Raw genomic sequence first — 22,968 nt, 5'->3', positions numbered from 1 at the left:
CTAACATGTTGAATTACAAAAACCTCTTTCAGTTTCTTCAATTCCATTCTGAGGTGGGAGAAATGTGTGGTTAAACTTGCGCTACGAAACTGCTGTAGCTGCCTATTTTGCTGTAGTTAACCAATTTTGAGGGACAAAAGGGAAACCTTTTTTGAAAGGGAGTTTCTAAAGAATGATCATTTGCACAATGCAAGAATCCAGCAAGGGAAAAACGGGCAAAGGAAAAGCATATATGAACCATAAGTCATTTGTTATAAAAGTGATCACAGCTACTATTGTTCATCATACTTCAGGCAGCGTTGAAGAGGTTTTATTTTCGCAGGGATGCATGAACAAGGTCTACAGCACATGGAGAACATGGCACTTCAATACATTTTTGTGTAATCAAAGAAGATCCTTGTGGAGACCAAAAGCAAAAAAGGAGAGACATTTTTGAACTCCAAACTTCATCAGTCAACTTATCAGTCAAACTGTCTTCTTGTTTTTACCAGTTAACTTCCAGAAGCTTTTCTGAGCAGTTGAAAACTTATCTCTGAAAAGTGAAAGAGGTTTTCATTCCTAAGATACTAAAGTGCAAAAACCTCTTCCACTTTCTTCAAATTGATTATGAGCTGGGAGAAAAGGGTGACCAAAGTTGCGCTACGAAACTGCTGTAGGTGCAGTTTTTCATCTCCTGTTTGACAACTGTTTTTCAAAGACTTATTCTGGGCAGCTGGAGTAGTGTTTCAAAAAACCAAAAGAGGTTTTTGTTCAGCATGGATTTTTTCACAAAAAAATCCTTCAGGTTTTCCAAATACATTTTTTACGAGAAGTTATGACCTCTGTCCCAAGACCTATTTTTTAGTCAGAACAGAGCAAAGGACAGTTTCCTGTTTGACATGTGTTTTTCAAGGACAGATTCTGAACAGCTGGAGGAATGTTTTAAAAAACCAGGAGAGGTTTTTGTTCTAGACATCATGGGCTACAAAAACCTCCTTCAGTTTCGTAAAATGTGTCATGGATGAAGAGATAAAGGCTCTATCCCACGTGCCAGTTTTCAAGTATCTAATCCTAAAAACAGGGAAACATGTTCCCTAATTTCTAGGGTTTGTCTAGGGTTTGTCATCAGCAGTTGGGTGACTACGTGGGAGGCTTCATCAAATTCGACTTCATGGAGTGTTAGGTGTCAAAGAATGCTTTAAATGCTTAGATAAGGTTGATTGAATCATGATAAGGAGTTACACTCCTAGTTGTATTAGGTCTCTAGGACTGCTAGTTAGGTGTCATTTGCATTTAATAGTTAGTTTTGAGTATCAATAGGTGTCATAGTAGGTTGAATTCGAATTTCCCTCATGTTGGAGGAGGAATCTAAGTTGTGTAAAGAGCTCTATATATAGCAGAAGAGCTGATGTACAAAGGGTTGGATATTTTATAAAACAGAGGATTGTTTTGGCTTGTGTAAAAAACAGAGTTCAGTAATATAAGTTATATGCTTTTCTTCTCAGGATTCATAAAGCATTTCTATGTTCAAGATGTGTTATTTTACTTTGTCCTTCATGTATTTTTCAGTTGCTTAGATGAGTAATCACTCAGAATTCACTTATGCTGCTCTGACTTCCTGTACTCATCTATGAACTGTGGTTTTATAAGAGTTGTGTTTTGAACATTTAAATGTCACATGCCCTGACTTCTATGTAAAGGCAATATCATTATTTACTGAGGTTTGATTGACTCCATAAGCCCAATGGAAACTTATGTAATGTTTTTCCAGCCTTCATTATTTGTCAATGTTATTCACAAGAGTTAGCCATCTTACTGATAGTCAAAATCAATAATCCTTTGAGAGAGCCCTCTCAGGCTAAGGAGGCTAAGCCTTAGTCAAAAGATTGGTGTGAAATAGTTACTTGAAGTCTTCCTGGGTTGCAGCCTTCCAGGGCTTGATTTTGAGATAAGATTTTGGTGCGTCTGCCGGGAGCCTGAAGTCTATTCATTCCCGAAATTAAGAGACTGAACTTCTGAAGGTAGCAGGAGCTCAAACATCTTTTTGAGGCTGCAAAACTACCTTGGCGACTCCACACATCGAATAAGAAATTTGAAGGTGACTCCACTGCTAGAAGATCAGTAGCTTGATGAAGTTTCAAGATGAGTACCACTGCAAGAATGAATGCCAGGTATGCTCCTATGAATCGGTCTCATATCCCTGGTTTTCCAAATCCTATGCCAAAGGTTGATTGGTTAGAGGATCTTCCGATATTCAAAGATGAAAAGAAAGACAATGCTGCTCTTCATTTGGTTAGGTTTCACATGCATGTACGCAGTCTTAAGGTTCACTTTCCTGAAGATTGTCTCATGAAGATGTTTATGACCACTTTAGAAGGAAAAGCATGGTCTTGGTATAAAAATTTGGAAAATGGTTCAATATATTCGCTTGCTAGTTTTCATGATGAATTCTATGACATGTATAAAGAATGTCATCCTTCCTTATTGCTGCTCAAAGATTGTTGTAGACATTCTTTAAGTCTTATTCAGTACTTGGAGGATTGTTATGATGATGATGAATTTATGGATGAAGAAATTTTAGAGGCTCTTCATAACAATGCATTTCAGCACCAAGAAGAAAGTATAACATCTCATGAAACGCAGCATGAAGATCAGCAGGGGTTTATTTGTGAAAATCAGGTTTCATCCTTTGATATGAATGAAAAGATGCAGCAGATTTGTCAGTCTTTTGATCATAAAGAATATGAAATTGATTGCAAACACCAAGAAGAAATACTGGAAGAAATTTCTTATAATCCTCAGGCAGAAGAAAAGGTTGTTCAATTTTGTAATTCCTTGCAGCAGCTTACTTCAAAGAATGATAACAATAGTGAGGAAAATTACGTTGTTTATGAGAATCATGCAGAAAGGCAGTTGGATAGCACATCAAAGGAATTTTGTGTGGTTGAGAATCAGTTGTCTAAAGATGTAGAGTGTTCTTATGATCATCAAAATAACCATGTCTTCTTTGACCCTATAAGTGAATACATGGCAAAGCTTTGCACACCAGTATTTCATTTTCATTTGCATTATGAAGATCAGGTACATTATAAGTTGATTTGGTCATCTCACTATCATGGTTATTTTGAGGTTGAATGCAGTCAAGAGCCTCCCATATCAGAAAGGACAATTGATTGGCTTTATTGGAAATATCATGTTGCTTGAGCTACAAGTGGAGCTTGTAGCTGATAGGGTAGGTAGGAATGTGCAAATAAGCTCAGGGTAGGTTGACTGAGCATCTATTTCAGTAGGTACAGTTTGAATTCTTCTTACAAAAAATCATTCAAGGCTTGAGAAGCAAATTGGGCAGAAGTTCAAAGTTTTCTTCTAGAGGATGGATAGCGGCACTGGAGCTTCAGGTTCTTAATGTACCACAAGGGCACACTATCCCTAGTGGAGCCACTGTTATCACTGCAAAACTTCCTTAAAAAATTTGGACAACTTACATGGTTTCTCAATTCTTGTATCAGTCATGGTCAAGTCATGGTCAAGTCATTTTTATGTTTTAAAGTCTAAGTCATAGGGTTAGAGTCTCATGTCCATCTTCAAATAAAGTTTGATAGCCTCATTCCATGTCCTAGAAGCCTCACCATGTGTTTAGAAGACATATCTCACATAATTTCGGAGAAATTTTGAAACTAGCTACGAATCCACGTTTTCGTAGCGCATACAGTGTAAAAATCCTATTTTGCGCTACGAAATCAGTGTTTTCGCAGCGCGCTGCGAAACCCCTGTAGCAGCCTGTTTCAGCAGAAAAAACTGTTTTACTAGGTAACTTCCAGAAGCTTTCCAGAGCAGCTGAGAACTCAATTTTGCAAACTGAAAGAGGCTTTTCTTCCTAACATGTTGAATTACAAAAACCTCTTTCAGTTTCTTCAATTCCATTCTGAGGTGAGAGAAATGTGTGGTTAAACTTGCGCTATGAAACTGCTGTAGCTACCTATTTTGCTGTAGCTGCCTATTTTGATGTAGTTAACCAATTTTGAGGGACAAAAGGGAAACCTTTTTTGAAAGGGACTTTCTAAAGAATGATCATTTGCACAATGCAAGCATCCAGCAAGGGAAAAACGGGCAAAGGAAAAGCATATATGAACCATAAGCCATTTGTTATAAAAGTGATCACAGCTACTATTGTTCATCATACTTCAGGCAGCGTTGAAGAGGTTTTATTTTCGCAGGGATGCATGAACAAGGTCTACAACACATGGAGAACATGGAACTTCAATACATTTTTGTGTAATCAAAGAAGATCCTTGTGGAGACCAAAAGCAAAAAAGGAGAGACATTTTTGAACTCCAAACTTCATCAGTCAACTTATCAGTCAAACTGTCTTCTTGTTTTTACCAGTTAACTTCCAGAAGCTTTTCTGAGCAGTTGAAAACTTATCTCTGAAAATTGAAAGAGGTTTTCATTCCTAAGATACTAAAGTGAAAAAACCTCTTCCACTTTCTTCAAATTGATTATGAGCTGGGAGAAAAGGGTGACCAAATGTGCGCTATGAAACTGCTGTAGGTGCAGTTTTTCATCTCCTGTTTGACAACTATTTTTCAAAGACTTATTCTGGGAAGCTGGAGTAGTGTTTCGAAAACCCAAAAGAGGTTTTTGTTCAGCATGGATTTTTTCACAAAAAACTCCTTCAGTTTTTCCAAATACATTTTTTACGAGAAGTTATGACCTCTGTCCCAAGACCTATTTTTCAGCCAGAACAGAGCAAAGGACAGTTTCCTGTTTGACACGTGTTTTTCAAGGACAGATTCTGAACAGCTGGAGGAATGTTTTAAAAAACCAGGAGAGGTTTTTGTTCTAGACATCATGGGCTACAAAAACCTCCTTCAGTTTCGTAAAATGTGTCATGGATGAAGAGATAAAGGCTCTGTCCCACGTGCCAGTTTTCAAGTATCTAATCCTAAAAACAGGGAAACATGTTCCCTAATTTCTAGGGTTTGTCTAGGGTTTGTCATCAGCAGTTGGGTGACCACGTGGGAGGCTTCATCAAATTCGACTTCATGGAGTGTTAGGTGTCAAAGAATGCTTTAAATTCTTAGATAAGGTTGATTGAATCATGATAAGGAGTTACACTCCTAGTTGTATTAGGTCTCTAGGACTGCTAGTTAGGTGTCATTTGCATTTAATAGTTAGTTTTGAGTATCAATAGGTGTCATAGTAGGTTGAATTCGAATTTCCCTCATGTTGGAGGAGGAATCTAAGTTGTGTAAAGAGCTCTATATATAGTAGAAGAGCTGATGTACAAAGGGTTGGATATTTTATAAAACAGAGGACTGTTTTGGCTTGTGTAAAAAACAGAGTTCAGTAATATAAGTTATATGCTTTTCTTCTCAGGATTCATAAAGCATTTCTATGTTCAAGATGTGTTATTTTACTTTGTCCTTCATGTCTTTTTCAGTTGCTTAGATGAGTAATCACTCAGAATTCACTTATGCTGCTCTGACTTCCTGTACTCATCTATGAACTGTGGTTTTATAAGAGTTGTGTTTTGAACATTTAAATGTCACATGCCCTGACTTCTATGTAAAGGCAATATCATTATTTACTGAGGTTTGATTGACTCCATAAGCCCAATGGAAACTTATGTAATGTTTGTCCAGCCTTCATTATTTGTCAATGTTATTCACAAGAGTTAGCCATCTTACTGATAGTCAAAATCAATAATCCTTTGAGAGAGCCCTCTCAGGCTAAGGAGGCTAAGCCTTAGTCAAAAGATTGGTGTGAAATAGTTACTTGAAGTCTTCCTGGGTTGCAGCCTTCCAGGGCTTGATTTTGAGATAAGAGGATCCATGGCTTCTCTTGCCCTCTTCAACTCCTCACCTATCTAATCCCTCCACCTCATTCGATTTGAAGTGCCAAAATCAATTGCTTACCTTGCCCCATTGTGATCTCTGCAAGATTGAGCCTCATTCCCTGCACCCAAAATCTGCCTTTCCATTAGAACCAACAAACACATCATTTTATTCAATCAAACCCGTTGCACATATACCTAGCCTAAGATTAGTAGTTATATCAATCATCTCAAACCTTTAGTGATCATATTTTGCTGAGATTGACCTGGAGAAAGCCCTTTCCCGACCTGGTAGGGCTAGCTACCAAGTTAAGCGTGGTTTGATGTTGGTCCTGGATCCTACCTTTCTCAGCCTGAGGTAAATCTAGGCACTAATAGATAGTAAGACTGCCTTTAGAGACCATTCTAGGGCAACCAGGAAAAAGGGTAGGGGTAGTCAACCTATGGTCAGTACATCCTCTTCCAACTCATCATCAAGGGTGAAATTGGAAACATGCTGGAAGATTTCAAGAGTGAGATGCTACAAATTCTTGCCTTACAAGTGGACACTATGCACATTAAGATAAAGTAGGAGGAAGCAAAGAGAGCCTTGGCCATTTTTTTTCCTAAGTGTACCAGGAGGCACCCTAGGAATGAATGTGCATTAAATTCTATTGAAATCTACTCAGCCTGTGAAGAAAACCACTCCACAGGCAAGTGCCCTTCTTTTTCTAGACTCAAAGCTATATATCAAGGAGCTGAAGGGATCACTCAGCAACTCGACTACATAAACCAAAGGAGACCTCATGGGCCTAGGCCATACCAACAGGGCATGCAAGGGTCATTCCATGCATACTACAACCCCAACCAGACCACATCGATACCTTCTTGGGAACCCCCTGCTCATCCTTCCTGGTCTGCACCTCCTCCTTAGTCCTTTGCATCTCAGTATCACTCCCAGCTAGTTAGCCAGTCATTTCAACCATATGCTCCACCACAACCTCAGTGGAATGCACCGCCCAAGGGGCGGAGGCCCCAATACAACAATTCTCCAACTTTATTGCCTCCACCACCTACCCAACAATAGTTGTTACACTCTGCTCGACCCAAGCAACCCCAGATGCTTGCCCAGCCAAATCTAAACCCTAATAATAGACAGGCTCAACAAGTATACAATGGAGAGACATCATATCCAACTTATTCTGTGGAAATCCAGGAAATTAACCTGAGATCTGGGAGAGTTCTCTCGGATAACCAACCTCCACCTCCACCTAGGGAGGTTGAGGAATAAATAGAGGAAAGCATTCTTAAAGTAAATCCACCCTGTCTTGAGAGATTAACCCAACCACTCCAGCCTACCCCAGAAGAGACTGAACTTCTGGGAGAATTGGAAAATATGTGTAAATATTCCACTTCTCCAAGCAATAAAATATGTGCCTATTTACAATAAGTTGATTAAGGAGAAGTGCTTCAAGCATCCAGGGTGGCGAAGAAGACATGACCCTACTATTAATGTCATTCGATAGCTGTCTGACTTAATTTTGGGGAAGGTAATCTGTCCAAAGTATTTGGACCCTGGAAGCCCTGTAGTAGATGTGCACATCAATGGCACCATTGTCCCACACACTTTGATTGATCTTGGGGCTGCCATTAATGTGATGAACAAGGATACCATGCTCAAGCTCAACCTCCAAGTTTCATTGAGAAAGACCACAATGGTCATGCAACTGGCAGACCGCTCCACAATGACCCCTGAGGGGATTGTGGAGGATGTGATGGTCTCCATTGACTCTTGGGAGTAACCTGCAGATTTCCTAGTTCTCCAACCTAAGGCTAAGTTTACTGGTTACCCTCTCATCCTTAGGAGGCCCTAGTTGGGCACTACCGATGCTTACATCAGCTGCAAATCTGGGAATATGACCATCAAGAATGGGCATATGTCCAAGTAGTTAGTCCTATACCCTCCTACTCAGCCATCTCTAGAACATGATTTACTTTTATGGCTATAAGAGGAGGAAGAAGATGAAGTTTATATTGCCAACTGTATACCTTAGGAACAACCATGGTAGGAGGACGACAGGAGGAAGACAATTTGATTGAACACCTGCTCCAAATTCCAACTCCCAGTACATTTTCCCTAGCAGAAGTAGTAAAGGAAACCCAGAAAAACCATCCAATTGATCTGTACTTAGCCGATTCCAATCTTCTCCTTGTCAAACCATAAAATTCGGCCCCGAGAAAACTTTGAAAATCAATCCATATCTTTCTTTTCTCCAAGATGGGAAGTTGTACAGCATGCTAAAAGAACATCTAGATGCCTTTGTTTGGAGTTACAAAGAAATGAAGGGAGTACACGCCTCAGTGTGTACTCACCATAGCTATATCAAGGAAGGTTGCAAGCCAATCCGGCAACCCCAAAGGAGGATGAATCCAACCCTTAAAGACATAGTCAAAGAATAACTGCAAAAATTGCTAGATGAAGGATTCATTTATCCTATCTCCGAAAGTGAGTAGGTCTCTCCTTTGGTGTTAGTTCCTAAGAAAAATGGTAAGTGGAGGATTTGTGTCAATTACAGGGAACTAAACAAAGCCATAAAGATGGACCATTTCCCTCTACCTTTCATCGACCAAGTGCTAGATGGCCTGGCAGGGAAAATGTTTTTCTCTTTCCTAGATGGATTTAGTGGGTACAACCAAATCTAGGTTAGCCCGGAAGGCTAGGATAAAACCACATTCACTTGTCCTTGGGGCACTTTTGCCTGTAGGGTCCTTCCTTTTGGCCTATGCAATGCTCCTACCACCTTTGAGAGAGTAGCCCTGAGTATCTTTGCTGAGTTGGTCCATGATGCGGTAGAAATCTATATGGATGATTTCACACCTTATAGGGGTGATTTTGAGGAGGATTTGTCCAACTTAGGTAAGGTACTGCATAAATGAATTGAGATGAACCTGTCTCTCAGTCCTGAGAAACGTGAATTCTTAATGACTGAAGGGACCATGCTGGGTCATTCAATATCTCAACAAGGACTGCAGGTGGACCCCAACAAAATAGCTATTGTCCAAAGGGTCCCACCTCCTCAAAAGCAGAGAGATGTCAAAATTTTTGTAGGATTAGCTGGATAACACTGAAGGTAAATAAAGGACTTCAACAAGTTAGCCTCTCCTTTATTTCGGATGTTGGCCAAGGACTCTGAGTTTATATGGTCAAAAAGCTGTCAAGAGGCCTTAGACATCCTGAAGAACAAGTTAACCACTGCCCAAATTATTCGAGGCCCAAATTGGGCCCTTCCTTTTCACATTCATGTTGATGCCTCACACAAATCCATAGGATAAGCCCCAAGTCAGATAGATGAAAAATTGCCTTCTGCCATTTACTTTATCAGTAAGAATATGTCAAAGGCCGAACTAAACTACACAGTGACCGAAAAGGAGCTCATGGTTGTTGTGCATTCATTAAACAAATTTAGGCATTCTATTACACACGATCAAACATTTTTCCATACTGACCATGCTGCAATCAAATATTTAATGAATAAATCCGATGTGAATGCTTGTATTATAATATGGTTTCTTTTATTACAGCAGTTTGATCTAACTATTGTTGATAAGCCTGGTAAGGAAAATGTTGTTGCAGACTTTTTGTCCAGGTTAACTTTTCCTACAGGTTAAGACAGAATGGTTGATGACTAGTTACCAGATGAGCATTTGTTTGCCATTTCAGTTCTCTCTCCATGGTTTGCTGACATAGCAAAATATTTGGTATCTGCACAATTCCCACTGAACTTGTCTTCCAAAGAGAAAAGAAAGATTATAAGGAAGAGTTCCCCCTTCACTTGGATTGGGGGCAACCTATTCAAACTTGGCCCACATCAAATCTTGAGAAGGTGTGTCAGGGAGGAGGAAGTCTTTGACATCCTTCTGACCTATCATGATGGGCCTTGTGGAGGTCACTTTGTAGCAAAGAGGACATCATTCAAAGTGTTACAAGTAGGTTATTATTGGCCCACTCTTCATCAAGATGTGAAAATATATACTAGTCAGTGTGATCGGTGTCAAAGGATGGGAAATCCTACTCCAAGGGATGAAATGCCTCTGCAGCCTCAGGTGACTTTCGAGCCATTTGACAAGTGGGGAATGGACTTCGTTGGACCTATTGACCCTTCTTCCAAGAAAAAAAAAATACATCATTGTGTGAACTGACTATCTGAATAAGTGGGCTGAAACCAAGGCAATTAAGGTAGCAATAGAGGAGAAGGTGGTTGAGTTCTTAAGGGAGAATGTATTTTACAAATTTGGGTACCCTAGAGAACTGGTCACTAATCAAGGCAACTAGTTTATCTCCAACATGATTGAAGACTTGCTCAGCCAGCACAAGATCAAGCATAGGACCTCTACTCCCTATCACCCACAAGCTAATGGTAAAGTGGAGGTGACCAACAAAGTGCTGGAGGGAATCTTGACCAAAGTGGTTAACAACAGCAGGAAATATTGGGCAGATAGACTAGTTGATGCCACTTGGGCCTATAATACCACCTGGAAAACCACCACTGGATTCAAACCCTATGAGTTGGTCTATGGGAAAAAGGACCTATTTTCCATTGAATTTGAGTATAACACACTATGTATGGCAACCCAACTAGATCTAGATCTCAACAGTGCACAAAAAGAGAGATTTCTGTAGTTAAATGGTTTAGATGAGTTCAGAATGTGGGCCCTCCTGCACACAGTGGTAACCCAACTTCAAAGGAAGATATGGCATGATAAAAACATCAAGGATAAACAATTTCAAGAAGGTGATTGGGCCTTGTTATATGATTCCAAATATAAAGACTTTAAGGGCAAGTTGAGGACAAGATGGCTAGGACCTTATGTTATAGAGAGATTTCATGGTAATGGAGAATGATGGGGAGGAATATGAAGAAGAAGCAGAGAAATAGAAAGAGAATGATGAGGAAATAAATGAAGATGACAAAGAAGAGACTGATAAACAATATGACGAACTAGAAGGAGAAGAGGAGAGGAAAAATAGAGAGGAAAAGGAAGATGAAAAAGAGGAGGCAGAAGACAAGGAGGAGTCAACTAGGGTGTTTCTAGAGGTCACTGAGAGAGAAGCAACAATTTCCCTCACTGCTCTTAGCACCCCTATCAAACAGAAGGGAAAAAGACAGAGGCAGACCCCCTTATATTTTAGGACAAGAAAATCACAAGGATAAGGCAGGGGAAACCCCAAACACCAACCAAAATTCCCATTGTGATTCAGGACTCACCTAAACAGTAGGATAAAATGCCTCCTCCTAAGTCTCCTATCACCTATGTGAGAAGGCCTATAACTAGATCCACCTCATCCAAAGGAAAAGCAATCCTATAGGATACAGTACAGGACCTACAAGAAGCTGAAGTAGTCCTATAGGATACTCTGTTAAACCTACAAGAGACTCAAAAATTGGATAAGGAGGGACGCCTACAACAAGAAACCAAAGAAGAGGACTGTTGGGTAGCGGAAGCCCTGCACAATGGGTATGGGGCGCGAAGCCTGAAATTTTGGGTAAGAGTAGGGTAAAGACTCCGTGAGATGCATGGAGCGTGATTTGTAATAAGTCAAAGTCAAAAGGGTAGTCCACCCAAAAATAATGTAAAGAAATGAAAGTTGAGTCGGCCCGCCTATGGATCACGGTCCATGGAAAGGTATAAATAGAGAGAGGCTCTATGGGTAGAGTATCTAAGGTTTTGGTATGAATTTGGAGATCTGAAATGTAATGGGTGTCTGAGAAGAGCATTTTGAGAGTGTCTGTAAGTCTAAGTCAGGGGTTGGGTTAGAGGATAGAGGCTCTGCAGCTGTGTGCATAGAGGCCTAGAAGAGTCCGCAGTTGTGTGCGTGGACCCCTGCAGCTAAGTGCAAAGGGAAAATATGGATGTAAGGGTGATAAGTGGAAATAAAGATAAGTTTCTTCTGAATTCTCTGTTAATTCTGAACTATCGCAACTCTATTCTTTTATGGTCAATGAAATTGTTTTGATCTGTGCGCATATGCTTAGTGAGTACTTGTGAATCGGGTTTAACCTTCACATGCGAACTAAATGAAAGTAATAAATGTTTGCTTAAAGACCTCTCTAAGTAGATCTGGGTCATAATACTTGATCGAATAAATTGGATCTGTAATCAGCACGGTAAGAGAAAGCTAAGATTATCTGGATCTGCACGGATCTAGCATAGTGCAAAGCTACAGGATGGCGCGTGAACCTCTCAGACCACATCTAGACATCCCAAGGGTGCGAAAACCTGGTTCCAGCACCCTCCCCTGCTACCTCAGGTGAGACCTCAGTCTGTGCTTCGCGGGCTATTGTCGAAAGGGCTGGTAGTTGTGGGATTTTCTTGGCTAAATAATTCTTTCGAACTTGGGTTAGGCCCATATAAGCTAACAAATGGTTTCATTGCCAGGACCAGGATCTGCCTAAGGGGTGTCTGATGTGGAAACACTGGAACCCTACAAAGAAAGAGATTGAAGAGTGGTGGGATCTGAAATTCCACTAGTTTGCAGTTCAGGAAAATAGAAATCCGCGAATATCAGAATAGATTGGTGGACCGGTACATATTCAAGACATTCACGAGATCTTCTTTGCGTCATTCCTGGTAGAGTTGTACGAGTGGATCACAAGGTTAGCTGACAACGTGGGAAGGTGTAGATTGGACCAGCCTATTGTGTGGACCACGAAATTGGTGCATCGGCTAGAAGCCACCAAGGATAAGATCGTACGTGCAGTAGATCATTGGCTGGATCGGGTAATAGGAGGATTTATCATTGAGTTTGCGATAGATACCACCATGAGCTATAGCGAGCTAGAAAGGCGATTTCTTCAAGGACCGCGAGGTAGGTATATCAAATCATTGAATACGTGGATTAAGATGCTATTATGTGAAAAACAAATTATTCGCATTCATTAATGTCTAGAGTAACACGGAGCGGAATAGGTTACCATGGAACGGGAGGAGTAGAGAATGGTTCGTTAGCTTCCATTTCTCAGGAAAGCGAGGAAGAACTCGCAAGGTTCTCACCAGGAAGTGTGCTCGGTTGATCAGAGAGCGCTTCCCCCTGATACCACCTCTATCCATGCCACCACCCGCTTCACCTACATCAAATCCATCCACTCCAACACCAACCCCACCTGCAACTCCAACAGCCTCAATGATTGGGATGGCAAGTTCAGTTAAGCTACTGATATTTAAAGTTGCGGGGAATGAGGAACTAGGATGATTCTAGTTTGTGATAAAATCTGTATGGGACACTCAGGGTATCATAGATGATAACATTAAGAAGGCTACCCTAGTTAGTGCGTTTCAAGACCGCGCATTGACTTGGTACATGAAGTATTCAATTGATCATCCAACGGAAGGCATTCCCGCAATCCAAAAGGTGCTAAATACGGAATTCAGCCGCCCAAAGTCAGGGGCCCAGTCGGTTATTGGTTTCAAAGAGATGGTAATGATGCTTGGTGAAACTCCATGGGATTTGGATCAGAGGTTGAAAAGCGCTATCCGCGAGGCCAACATGACACTGACAAATGAGCAGCACTGCGCTTGGTTTGTCGCGTCATTAACACCATATATGAGATCAACCCTAGCACAAAAAAATATCTCAACCCAAGATGAAGCACTGGAAGTAGCAATGCGGCTACACGAAACTCCAATCCAAGATCCAGGGTTGGGAGTACAACAAATCCAAGTGCAAATACAAAACTTATGTCTGGAGATGCGAAGCTTAAAACAGGGACAGGCGCCTAGGACCGAGATATGAGAGGAAGTATGGTGTCTCAAATGCAAGGGACCAAGCCATGACAAAGACCATTGTCCAATATTTGTGAATCTTGTGATAGGAGGGGGGCCCATAACATTGCGACCAGAGGTACAGGTTGGGCCAAGCATAGCACCCGCACTCTGGTGCACAATCTGTGAAGTTGGAGGAAAGCATGCCATGGACAATTGTCACCTATTGCCAAGTCTATGACAACCCCCTCCTCAATGCTTATTTTGTAACTTCTGTCGGACGGTGGGCCACGAGGAAAGAAATTGCCGCAGTTACCAAATGTTGATGGATCGAACACCGGCGTATAGGATGCAAACAGAGGTGCAAGTGCAGGACTCCACTACACCATTTGTACAGGGAGGGTACCAAGGGCACAGACAGGGCCGCAGAGGCATGAGACCTGGATGGGGGAAAGGGCAATTAATTTGTTAAAATTGTGGAGGGCCAGGGCACTATGTGCAAGATTGCACGAACCCGACCAAAGCCTGTTGTCCTTACTGCTACCAATTTGACCACAAAGTTGTCAATTTCCCCACGTTGATCGCTCGAATGTATGAAAAGGGGGTGCTCTTGGCTAGCCCCACTCAGAATGTCTAGATGATGAAGGCTGAACCCTGTGTAGAGGAACTAACCATAAATATGATGCTCCGGAGTGGCACAACCATTGGAGAAGATAAGGGGAACTAGCCAGAGACAGATGCATGGATCCATAAGGTCCCCCCAAAACAGCCAGACTTTAATTTAGAACATGCGAAGGAAACCTTTATGGAAGCCAAGAAGAGCTTAGCAAAGGCTTCTACATCGGGGAGTAAGGATCAGTTCAGATCAAAGCAGGATACATCTGTGTTAACTACCTTCTTGGAAACATGCATGCACTTACTGAGGGATGCCAAAGTGGTAAGGGGGCTGCAGGAATTGATAACTCGGTGTGCGGGAGCGGATGAACCACGAATGATCCGAAAATTAGGAAAACATGCTTTGCACACTGGGTAGGAAATGCAACTAACAGTCCAGATCAGGGACTATGAGATGGATCAGGTCATTTTAGATTTGGGGTCCGATGCAAATGTCTTACCAAAGCAGACTTGGGAACGCATGGGTAGGCCTCCACTGCAATGGTCACCGATTCAACTAAGGATGGCTAACCAGCAAAATATTCTGCCTATGGGATGTCTACACGGAGTTACAGTAGACATCGATGGAGCCAGCACCCAAACCAATTTTGAGGTTATCAAAATTGTGGATGATAGTAACCCATATCCTACACTCTTAGGGATAGATTGGGCAACAGATATGAATGGAGTCATCAATCTAAAAAAACACAAGATTATATTTGAAAAGAAATCTCTCCGCGTGGTGGTCACGTTGGACCTAGCAGAAGGGGCATGATATACCGAGCCCATGCGCGACACGAAAAGTGATGGCGAGATGGACTGTATATACCAAATTACTGCATAGGATTAGGATAGGGTCAATCCGACAACGGATGGTCGACTCTCATGGGACCGCGATAGTTCTTGCACATCAGACTCAGATGAAGAGGTTGAACGATGGCAGAATCGACTACATGAAGTAACCACGCTCAATTGTAATCGGATGGTGACAGTGGGGGTAGAGGAACCGCCGAAGAGATTCGCGAAAACACTCATGTAGCTACTGCTCCCAAATAGAGGGTCACTACAAATATGCAAATGACAAGGCACAAATGTCGAAGGAAGGTGCATGCATGGTTGGAAGTGTGAAACAAAGTACACATTCCTCGCCAGCCAAGGCTACCAGTATCTCAGGTGCGGGTATCTACCCAGCTTGGAAGCAGTAGCCTAAAGCCCCCTCAACAGACCAGCGCCAAGGATATCAAAGGTTCAAGGAAGCTGCGGATACCACGGGTATGCTGGGCCTGCAATAGATGATAGAAAGAAGCTTAGAAAATACCAAATGGCCACGATTCTCCAAACAGGAGTTACGGTCGAAGAAGCAAGGTACACTACGAAGCCAAGGGGCCCGGAACACGCCGCGACATTGCTACTATGGCTGCGCCTGCACTCACGAAAGAGAATAAACCCTAGACCGATTACCCAACCACTTTAGAAGTTCTCGCAACCTGGGTTAGCAAGGACAAGCCAATCTCGCACCAAAGGTGAGAATACCTTACTAGAAGTAGAAACTACAGTCTCAGTACCTTGCGTAGTTGAAAGAGGGTGCGTGACTATAAACCAGCCTGTGGAAAACCCGCACGGAAAAAATCATCACCAAGCTAAGCAATTCCCAAGTCCGCAGCTGTGCCTAAAGGATAGCGCTACCACGAGAAAAATCAAAATATAGCTGTTAGCCACATGGGCCTTGACAGGCTAGTCAAATCACGTTAGATAGGAGCAAGCAACGGAACATTAAGGCAAAAGTTCCAGATGAGATATGCAAAGATTTACCGACTTGAATTTCCAATGGGTGAAAGATATTTTTTCAAATCTCATAGCGTGTGGCTGGTACTGGATTTTTGGCACTTTGAACTAACAAAAAATAGTAAGTACGCAGCTACCAGATACTCCATGAGCACTATGGCAAGAACTCGAGCCTGAGTCGCTAAAGAGATGCAGTTGAATCAGGAGGAGACCTCTCAAGTTTCTGAAGTTCCTAAATCCCCACGCACCCTACGACCCAGGAAGAATAAGCAAAAGATGGGTCCCGTCCGGGCCTCCCCAAGATTCAACAAGCATTCAGCAGGTGACAAAGGAAAAACAGGGATTGATGAAATCGTTGAGGAGGAAGACGACCTGCAATACCTAATCGATCAAATTGATGTGCAGGCAGAGGAAGAAGAACTTTCGTTCCAGTTCCTGTCATTATCCCCATATATTTCTCCATGGACCGGGACGACCAAGCTAGCGAAGGACGTAGACACTGTAAAAACTACACTCCAGATCCTGCTCCTTCTAGATGATATAAGGTTCAAAGGGTTACCCATGGGGTGCATTCCAAGCACCAAGTTCAAAGATTAGGACCTGGCAGACAGCGACAAGTTCCCCGAACTCGCCGAAGGCACCCTATTGCTGCAGAAATGGTTACTAGGCGTTGAGAGGGCCGGACTGCTGAACCTCAGATGGATCCCCCACTACCACTGCATGACCATCACCATATTCATCATTCGACATCTGCTAGGTCTCATTCATGATGGATATCTCTGGTTGGAAGAACCAATCCCAATCACAGCCAACCTAATCCACCGGGTTACGCACCTACCATATAAAGGGAATAGCCCCGCAGACATAGTCGGAACCAGTAGCGAGGGAGGCATCGTCGAAACAGTCAAGGCAAGGTACCATCTGGTAAAAGGGAAGTGGGGGTATGTCATAGCAAGCATCAGCAACCGTGCAGTATGAGTCGCTACTCAGATCCTAGCTGGGAAACTTATGAGAAAATGTCACGCCAATGAAGTGCCCGCCACTGTCATCGCATTGGCAGGACAATGTGCCGAAGGGGTTCAGTTCAATTGGGCATAGTTCTTATGCGACAAATTTCTGACCAATTGTCGAGAAGCACAGGACAAAGGTAAGACCTTTCATTATGCATGGTTGCTCTTATCAATCCTTCTGGTTACAAGGGACTTGCCGCCGGAGAGCCAGTTTCCCAGCATTGAGGATAGTCTACCTGAGGCAGTACGGTATATTTCACTTGGGGCTACAAAGGATGCAGCAAGGGTTTCCACGATCTGGGCATTTTGGACCTCCATGGAAGGAAAGATACGGACGCGGATTGCTCGAAGACCGTGCATGTCCCCCACAATCTACAACAACTTTCAAAGCATGGTCGAGTTCAAGGCAGACATGCATCACGTGTATATCCACGCACGAAAGGACCTAGAGCGATCTTGGGTTACACTATCGTTCCTTGCAATGGATGATGCCATTTACACAGTATTAGCAGCATGGCCTTTGGAATGGCATGCACCAGATAAGACCATTCTTAACCGAGTGGCCACAACAGGACCACCAGGACACTTTGCAGCAAGGAGCGACCACAAGCCCAATAGCAACGGAGAACTAGACAGATCAAAGAATGGATTTGGACCAGGATCCACAAGACGAAACAGAGACACAAGATCACCTCAAGCGGTCACGCACCAAGGAATCATCGACCGCACAGAAAAAGTCCAAAATAACGAAGTCGATGGAAAAGGACTTCATGGAGAGTAGCCAGCCCATCAGCAATATTACCACTAGTACGTTTTCCGAGCTGATCACTGCATAGAAAACTGTGTTGGGGGAGATAAAAGCACAGTTACAGACCTTAAAAATGTGGCCCACAGGATGGGTCCCTCGCGAGCCCACAGACGATACAGACGTCGCCGCGTAGGAGGTCAGCACACACACACCACATATCATCTCATTGCCAGTGGAGGTTATCTGAGCCACAACCACAAGCGACAAAGGAAGTTGGGAATTAAATTTAGCCACTATGTCCAGAGACATACTATACCTACTACAAGACATAGTAACTCAGGAATTTCGTGCCACGGAAGGTTGCGCATTCCACATCTTGATGAAACAAAAGGCAAAGATAGAACAGATCACTCTCTAGCATGATGAACTGGCTGCCCAACACCGAGAGGTAGAACAAGCTGTGACAGAGGCATGTGGTATGATCCTTGAGCTAGCCATCCCCAGGGACCTCCCCCTAACTACCAAGATTCAACACATGGTAGCCAGATTTCGCACGGCCCAAGCAAAGGCCGCAAGACACCAGGAGGAGCTAACGTTATAGGTTGCAAAGCTCTGTCTCAAAGCTCGACCGCCCACAACTCCAGCTGAATGGGAACGCCATTGTAGCGTAGTTGTAGCTGGACTAGAAACAATGAGATGTGTTGTTCGCGACTGCTCGGGTATACTCGGCCAATCGCTTGGGATACTCGCTGCCCTCCAAGAAGATCCGACCATACAATGAGTAGAAACTGAGGCACGCAAGGTGTAATAGGCTTATGACACCACCCGGGGCATTGCATAGACAGTCGCTATCACACAGCAGTTGGCCAAGATGAAGGAGGTCCAAGCGCTCAAGGCCCAAGTTGACACAGTGTGACAACGGAAGGTCACCCTTAAAGAGCGTATCCAGCCCTGGCTTGACGAAGCGTTTAGTGTATCTACAACCATTGAAGGCAAGCTCACATATATGCAGGCCATCTGTGTGATAGAGCAAGCCATTGCAAATGAGATGGATACCTCAGTGACTCATATGGAAAGGGTACAAAGATTCGCAACTGAGTATGCTGCAGACACAAACGAGATGCAGAAGTTGCTGACCGACTTATGCACAAAGATTCCCGACCGATCCGAGTGACTCGGGACGAGTCACGATGATTGTGTTGGGGAACCGTTGGGTAGCGGAAGCCTCGCGCAACGGGTATGAGGCACGAAGCCCAAAATTTTGGGTAAGAGCAGGGTAAAGACTTCGCGAGATGTGTGAAGCGCGATTTGTAATAAGTCAAAGTCAAAAGGGTTTTCCGCCCAAAAATAATGTAAAGAAATGAAAGTTGAGTCGGCTGTCTATGGATCGCGGTCCATGGAAAGATATAAATAGAGCGAGGCTCTATGGGTAGAGTAGCTAAGGTTTTGGTATGACTTTGGAGATCTAAAATGTAATGGGTGTCTAATAAGAGCATTCTGAGAGCATCTGTAAGTCTGAATCGGGGGTTGGGGTAGAGGATAGAGGCTCTGCAGCTGTGTACGCAGAGGCCTAGAAGAGTCCACAGCTGTGTGCGCGGACCCCTGCAGCTGAGTGCACAGGGTAGATCTGGATGTAAGGGTGATAAGTGGAAATAAAGATAAGTTTCTTCTAAATTCTGTGTTAATTTTGAACTATCACAACTTTGCTCTTTTATGGTTAATGAAACTGTTTTGATCTACGCACATATGCTTATTGAGTACTTGTGAATCGGGTTTAATCTTAACATGCGAACTAAGCGAAAGTAATAAATGTTTGCTTGAAGACCTCTCTAAGTAGATCTAGGTTATAATACTTAATCAAATAGATTAGATCTGTAATCAACATGGTAAGGGAAAGCTAAGATTATTTGGATTTGCATGGATCTAGTGTATTGCGAAGCTACAGGATGGCACGCGAACCTCTCAGACCACATCTAGACATCCCAAGGGTGAGGAAACTTGGTTCTAGCACCCTCCCCTGCTACCTCAGTTGAGACCTCAATCCGTGCTTCGCGGGTTGTTGCCGAAAGGGCCAGTCGCTGCGGGATTTGCTTGGCTAAATAATTCTTCCCAACCTAGGTGAGGCCCATATAAGCCAACAAGGACCCTGAGTTAAAAGAACCTAGCCCCCAACCTAACATTGACTCTTACTACAGATTTAGTGAAGGGGGCAGGGTCATTCCACGAAAATTTTCTATTCCACTATTCTCTGAGCTTGAGAAGGAGAGAGCCAGAACTCATCGATGGATGCAAATTGCTAAATCCAAAGGGGTGGAAGACATTGGTCACATGGAGGAGAAGCTCAAGGAGATGGGCAGAGAATTAAGTAGCTTGAGAGACAGAGATGCCATAATGAGAAATCAGTTAGAAACAGAAGATGCATGGTTGAAAGGACAGTTGCAAGAAAGGGAGAACCAGTTGGTATGTATGGCCAATCTCTCTTTGGAAGCAATCCAGTGTAGGATTCCAGCTAAATCCTATGCCTATACCTTAAGGAACTATAGGAATTTACAGGGTAAGTTCCTCAAATAGAACACCAAAGGACACCACTCACAAACAGATCACAGATCAATACACCAGTATTGTTGACGTGGTTAAAACCCTCAAAGAGGGAAACAGTCCACGGCCTGAGCCAACACAGCCACTTCAGGCAATTTATTAATAAAAGAATGAAAATTTACATAAGCTTCTCTCATGAATGGTTACCCTACAAATGACCCTCCATGCTCTTTAAGTAGAGATCATGGACCAATCGGGTGTTAAGCCATGGATCAAGTGTCGTAATACCGAGGAGAGAATGAACCATCGGATCACTACATATCATGACCGTCGGATTGTAAGTTACAAAAGTACATAATAAACAAACACACTTTGCCTAACTTTACACTAGACCAAGTTATACTTAACTATTTCCCATGTGTCAGAATATCCTAACATCCCCCCTTAAGAACAACTTGGGATAGGATTGAAGGATGTGCAAATATGGTTGGAGTTTACAGTCATATTTGTACATCCTCCAATCCTAAATCAAAGTTGAAAAATATTGCACTTTAAGAACATGGTCATGAATGAGATTTCTGATGAAGTGCATGTTCAATTCAATGTGTTTGCTGCGATGATGTTGGATTGGATTTTATCATAGTTGAATGGCACTTTTATTATCACACCAAAGTGTTGTCGGATGCTGCTGCTAAAAGCCAAACTCTGAAAAGATCTGACGAAGCCACAGGGCTTCCTTACTAGCTTCTATGACACCATGATACTCTGCTTCTGCTAAAGAAAGAGAAATGGCACTTTGTTTCTTGCAAGCCCATGTAATAGGTCCTGAACCAAGAGTGAACACATAACCTACAGTAGACTTCTGATCATCAGGGTCACCAGCCAAATCAGAATCAGTGAAACCAACCAATAGAGGAGATGCTTCTACATTGTAATGAATCCCAAACTGAATTGTACCTCGAACATAACGAAGTATTCTTTTAGCTACTTTCCAATGAATTTCATGTGGGTTTTGCATAAACCGAGAAATAAAGCCAACAACAAAGGAAAGGTCAGGACGAATATGGGTCAGAGACAAAAAATTTCCTACAAGTTGACGATATAAGGTAGCATCAACTTCAGGGGAAGTACAGGTGACTGAAATTTTGGCTCCATACTGAAAGGGAGAAGGGGTTGGTGGTTGAAGGGAAAGTACCCCTAGGGTCCTTTGGGCTAAGACTCTACCAGACTGAAAATTGCTTATTCAAAGAAACACACACACAGCCATTATCTTTACTTTTAAGCAAATTCTAATGTTAAGGGTACGTACCTAAGGTCCTACGTTCGAGAAGGCCTTTAGGGTCCAAACCCTTCTTGGAGTTCCCTTCTTCTTCCTTTGACCTGCAAGACAAACAAATCAAAGAACACAACAGTACATGTACAAATACTTATGTATAAACCATCCTTATGCTATAAAGTTAGTTATAAAAATCTTTAAGTAACCACTTGCATAAGAATTCAAAACAAGAATCTCATAAGCATAAAGAAAGATTGTTTCGGGAACAAAGACGTGTTTCTTTATATATGAAGGCAAATAAACTACATATAACGGAAAGATATCACCTAAACCCCTTCAGGAGGCTCCAAGGAAAGCTTCCTCCCGGATTCGTTCCAGCCTCAAGCCTCCAACAAGAGCTCCTTCCAAGTCTTACTCAATGATGATATCAAGGATGAATGATCACCAATACACATGGAAACAAGGGTTTCCTATGCAAAATGGGGGAAGTGCAGAAAGCACCAAGGACTTCAGACCTGGTCTATGGGGAAAATCTCAGCATAATAATCTTGCTCTTCTTTTCTCTCTCCCTTTGGCCTTCCCTTTGATGTCTTTTTATACCATCTCCAAAGTAGTTTTTTAGTTAGGAGTTGGTTGGGAACAGTTGGGCCATGGGCACTAACAGGTGATCCAGCAGGTAAAACCCGTGATCTCCGCCCGAAAATAAGGAATTATATATTTTTTTAAGTGTTTTAATACATACACGCGGGTTGGGTATACACAGACCCATGTGTACACGCGTTTAACTCAGGGCAATGTCACTTATAGGGAATAAAACACTGTTTTTTAAATTTTTGGACCAGGTCTGGAAGGAGGGGTTGCCCTAGGCCATGAGTGCAGCATCACAAACCATAAGAGTGAGATTTGGAGCTCCACTGTGGCAATCATTAAGAACAGACTCTGCTTCCTCTAAGTTTAAACAACGTCGAAGAATTGAATCAACCCCTCGACGGTATAATGTGTCACCAATGATAACATAGTTTTTAGCCAGGTGACGTAACTTGCGTCGTTCATCCTTGGAGAAAGTAGAGGGAAACTTCGAAGTCTGGAGATAAACAATGATATCTCCATACCAAGGGTCTTGTGAAGAGATGAGGAATATATGTTCGTCGGGTAAACTTTCCTCATAAACAATATCCTCTCCACAAGGAAGCTCAGAAATTAGCTCCGCGAAGACCATAGATTTCTTAGACTTGGCGGACAAGAATTCGAGATCGAATTCTTGTAAAATGACTATCCATATATTATATTTGCCCCCAATCACTCGCCTACTGAGGACAAATTGAAATGGATTGACCGCCGCTAAGACAAAAGTTTTGCGTAGCAAAATATAATGACGGAGCCTCTGGACAGCATGGACAGC

The sequence above is a fragment of the Pinus tabuliformis genome, chromosome X, assembly GCF_031772625.1.
Source record: "Pinus tabuliformis cultivar Carrire ecotype Pingquan chromosome X, CPIR1, whole genome shotgun sequence".
Classification (NCBI taxonomy): domain Eukaryota; kingdom Viridiplantae; phylum Streptophyta; class Pinopsida; order Pinales; family Pinaceae; genus Pinus; species Pinus tabuliformis.
This window is presented reverse-complemented; position numbering follows the sequence as displayed.